The 5,000-nt window shown below is 31.1% G+C and overlaps 1 non-coding gene across 1 annotated transcript; it reads left to right on the top strand.

Annotated features, from left to right (window-relative positions):
• The first annotated feature begins 3,725 nt into the window (after positions 1-3,725).
• Positions 3,726-3,844, top strand: LOC141310711 (5S ribosomal RNA). Its single transcript, XR_012348190.1, has one exon. It is a non-coding gene; the product is annotated as a 5S ribosomal RNA (ribosomal RNA).
• The last annotated feature ends 1,156 nt before the right edge of the window (positions 3,845-5,000 follow it).

Here is a 5,000-nt window from a genome sequence, read left to right as displayed (position 1 = left end):
AGGGATATGAATGAGTTAATAGAAAAACATGACAACATTATGGTGTTAGGTGATTTTAACACTGTAATACAGAGAATTGATGTAGATGATTCAATGGGATTTAGAAGAGATAGAGGGAGGAATGAACTACATAACATAATGGAGAAATATAATATGGTGGATGTGTGGAGAGAGAGGAATGGTATGAAAAGAGAATATTCAAGAAGACAAATTGTTGACAGAGTTCTAAAGCAAAGTAGAATAGACTTATTTTTATGTAAGAAAAAGGAAGCATATTATGTCACTAAGGCGTCTTACAAAAATTATAGTGAGAGTGATCATGATTTTTTATGGATATTGATGAATTTTAATGAGGCTGATAAAGGACCAGGGGTGTGGATATTAAATGCAGAACTTCTAAAAAATGAAATATACAGAATGGAAATAGAAAGTATAATAATTAATAGTGTAAATGAGGAAATGTATGAAATGGAAAAAGGGTTTTGGTGGGACATTCTAAAAAAAAGAATAAAAAAATTCTCAATGGAATATTCAAAAAAATGGCAAAAAGTCAAAAAGATGAAAGAAAATAAGATCAAAAAAGAGTGGGATGAAGAAATGAGGAAAGTAAATGAGCATGATGAAAATATTGATAAGATAATAGAATTACAGGAAGAATTAAAGAAAATAGAAGAAGAGAAGTGTAAAGGAGCAATAATAAGAAGTAGGGCGAAAGACATTGTAGAAGGAGAAAGAAGTACGAAATATTTTTATGAATTAGAAAAAACAAGACAGAGAGCAGATATAATAAAAAGTATTAAAACAGAAGATGCAAGGATTGTAGAAGATAAAACAGGAATTTTGGAAGAAGTCAGAGAATTCTATAAGCATTTATTTACCAAAAATGAGATAGTTTTAGAAGATGAGGAATTTGTATTAAGTAAAATACAGGTTAAAGTTAATGAGGGAGACAAAGAAATGTGTGAGAGTGAGATTACGGAATTAGAAATAGGAATTGCAATTGATCAACTGAAAAATGGTAAAAGTCCAGGAATAGATGGATTAACAGCTGAATTTTATAAGGTTTTTAAAGATGTGTTATGTCCAATTTTAAATGAAATATTTATAGATAATTTTAAAAAAGGGAATTTAACGAATAGTATGAAGAAAGGTATGGTGAAAATAATTTACAAGAAAAAAGGTGATAAGAGAGACCTGAAAAACTACAGACCACTAAGCATGTTGAATACAGATTATAAAATATTAGCCAAAATTTTAGCCAATCGATTGAAAATAGTAGTACCAAATATAATTACTACAAATCAAGCATATGCTGTTCTAAAAAGAGATATAACTGATGTCATTAACAATATAAGAGATATGATATGGTACATGAAGGAGGAGAAAGAAACAGGATATATAATGAGTGTGGATTTAGAAAAGGCTTTTGATAGAGTTGAACACAAATACTTGATACATGTGATGGAGAGATTTGGTTTTGGGGAGAATTTTTTAAAATGGATAAAATGTTTATATACAGATATAAGTAGTTGTGTAAAAGTGAATGGTTTTTTAACTAAAGATTTTAAAATAACGAGATCAATCAGACAAGGTTGTCCTATGTCAGCATTATTATACACTTTAGTATCTGAAGCTTTAGGACTGGCAGTAGACCAGGAAAAGAACATAAAAGGAATACGCATAAAAGGAGAAGAATCAGAACAAAAAATATTTCAATATGCAGATGACACGACATTGTTTGTAAAAGATATTAAAAGTATGGATAAAGCAATGGGAGTTTTAGAAAGATATTGTAAAGGAACAGGGGCAAAAGTTAATAAAGAAAAAACTACATACATGAAAATTGGATTACCGAATGAGCTGCTGAATAAAATGCAATTTAAGGAAGAAAAGAAGAGTATGAAAATTTTAGGTATAAGGGTTGGAGAAAATGAAAATGAAATAAGAGAAGTGGTATGGGAGGAGGTTTTAAAAGGAATGGAGAAGAGATTAAATTTCTGGAAATTAAGAGGATTATTTTTAAAAGGGAAGGTTTTAGTGATTAATTCTTTGTTTTTATCAAAAATGTGGTATGTATTGGGTTCTGTGAGTTTGCCTATATGGGTGTATAAAAAAATCAAATCTATTGTTTTAAACTTTTTATGGGAGGGGAAACCATCGAAAATTGCTTATGACACTCTAATTGGAAAGGTGGAGGAAGGAGGGTTGGGACTAATAGATCCATTAATAAGAATGAAAAGTATAAGAATAAAAACTGTTAATAAATACTGGAAACATGGGAAATATGCGTGGAAGTGTGTAATGAACTATTTTTTAAATAAATGTGGAAAAATGGGAGATGATGTCTTATGGATGAAGCTAAAAGAAAACATGATGAACGGAATACCAGAGTTTTATAAAGAGGTTGTAAAAGCATGGGGTGATTTTAGAAAGCATGTTGTTTGTACGTCTTTTACCAGGGAAGAGATTTTAAGACAACCATTGTTTTTAAATAATCAAATTAAAAAGGGAAATGATACCATTTTTAATAAAAAATGGTTTTATGCGGGGATAAAGCAAATAAAAGATATCTTGTATGAAGTGATACCTGGTTTTGTACCGGTGCAAGTAATAAGAGACGCAATTGTAGAAAATTATGACAATGAAACTAAAACAGTCTTAGAAAAACAATACAAACAAATGAAAGAAGTAATACCGGAAGAATGGATAAATATTATAGAAGGTACAGAAGAAACAAAAGGTAATGATGGAATGATGATTGATTTTAAAAGTAATGACAAACAGCATGCTTTTAAAGATGGTATTTTAAAGATGTTTTATTCTTGTTTATGTGAAGATGTTTTTATCACACCAAAAGCAGAAGGATATTGGCAAAGATTGTACCCAAGTATGGAAACTAAGAAAATATGGAAAAATCTAAGAGCTTGGTGGAAAAGTCCAATTTTAGAAAACTTTGATTATATTTTAAGACATAATTGTTTATTAAGTGAAATGAGACTGTGTAAATTTGGAATGGCAAGTGATGCAATATGCAAGGTATGTAATAGGGAAGATGAAGGATTGATACATATTTTTTTTTAAATGCACAGGGTTAAAATGTTTTATAAAAAAATTAAAAGAAATGACAAGTAAATTGGGAGTAGAACAAAGATGTATTGATGAAGAATGGGAAACAATGTTTTTATTTGGTTCTAAAGGTAATTTTAAGAATGTGTGTTTTTTAAATTTGATATTAACCATTGCTAGATTTGTAATTTGGAGCAGAAGAAATTTTGTCAAACAAAAGAAAACAAAAATACCTGTGTGCAAACTTTTTAAGGTGAAGATGTGTTTTATTTTAAATGTTTTGTTTGATTACTGTAATATGAATGAAGAGAAAGATGTTTTTGTCAAAATTTTTGTAAATGATAACCCATTTATTGAAATGACATGGTTTCGATTTAATGTATTGTTGCCAGAATGTGATTCAGACTGTTTTTAAAATGTATTAACATGTTTTAAATAAATAAATTAAAAAAAAAAAAAAAAAAAAAAAAAAAAAAAAGAGCGCCCGATCTCGTCTGATCTCGGAAGCTAAGCAGCGTCGGGCCTGGTTAGTACTTGGATGGGAGACCGCCTGGGAATACCAGGTGCTGTAAGCTTTTGCCTTTTCTTCACTATTTATATAATATGCTGGCTTTTACGGAGGCTGATCTTTAAATAGCCCACTTTTTGGAGCAGCCCTCGCTTATGGCCATACCGCGCTGAGAGCGCCCGATCTCGTCTGATCTCGGAAGCTAAGCAGCGTCGGGCCTGGTTAGTACTTGGATGGGAGACCGCCTGGGAATACCAGGTGCTGTAAGCTTTTGCCTTTTCTTCACTATTTATATAATATGCTGGCTTTTAGAAAGACGTGTTTTACCGCTCTATTTATTACAATCATTTACATGTATTATAGAGTTTTAAGTGTTTTACATGTTTTTTAGGCCATTTTATTACTCTTAACATTTTAAGTGTATGTGTCTTTAGTAAATGGATGGTTGGCCTGTCATGTGACTAGACACATGACAGGAAGCAGGAAGTACAACTGTATAAGAGAGCAGCATGACAAACAAAGGACAGTCACCAAACTGTTGGATTGAGGAGTTGCTAATTTTAGAGCTCACCTTTCCATTCACCACCTGCAAACTTTGGATTACACTTTCTGTGGATTGTATATACACTGGTGGACACTCACATTGGACTTATCAACACACTGGGGTTCTTGGACTGTTTTTAGGGTATGGACAAATGAACTGTATTCTTTTAACAGAGTTTACCTGTTTTTAGGGTATGGACAAATGAACTGTATTCTTTTAACAGAGTTTACCTAGTTTTATCGTGTTGTTTTAAAGTCTTTTATGTGAACCTTGTAAATACACCAAATCTATTTAACCCTCTGGTGCTCTTCGTTTAGCAGTCACACGTGTGCTCTTCGCGGTCAGAAGTGACCGGACACCTGTAACGCATCCTGTAATTTTTTCAGTAAAACCATTCCAATTCATTTTTGTTTAATAATATTTTTTCTTTTTTCTTTTGCATTTTGAGAGGGTTTTGTGGTAATAATGAATATTTATGCTGTAATTAATATCCATTTTTTTGCCATTGAGAATAATAAAATTTTTTATTTTTTATTTTTTTTTAATTTTTTTTTAATGAATGCAGTATTTCAGGTTGAAATAGAGACTCAGCCATTCAACACTAATTTTTGAAGGCAGATTAGTGCCATCTGTTGGTAAAAAACGAGAAAAACATCTGTAATGGCAGGTGTAACTTGATGCCTGTATAGTTCTCTACAAAGCAGCTTGTGAATTGCCTAGTTGTTTTTAGACAATTGATTCAGCATTTTTATTAGGTGGAATAGTTGAACATACATTTAAACAATCTCAAAGACTATTTCTTATCCAGTTTGGGATAGTTTTTTGTTATAAATATGATTTGAAGTGTTAATTTTTTGTATATGCAAGAGAGTGTGTGTCTTT

This window comes from Garra rufa, unplaced genomic scaffold (assembly GCF_049309525.1).
Source record: "Garra rufa unplaced genomic scaffold, GarRuf1.0 hap1_unplaced_003, whole genome shotgun sequence".
Classification (NCBI taxonomy): Eukaryota; Metazoa; Chordata; class Actinopteri; order Cypriniformes; family Cyprinidae; genus Garra; species Garra rufa.
Note: the sequence above shows the minus strand (reverse complement) of the source record. Positions and strands in the feature narration are given on the sequence as shown.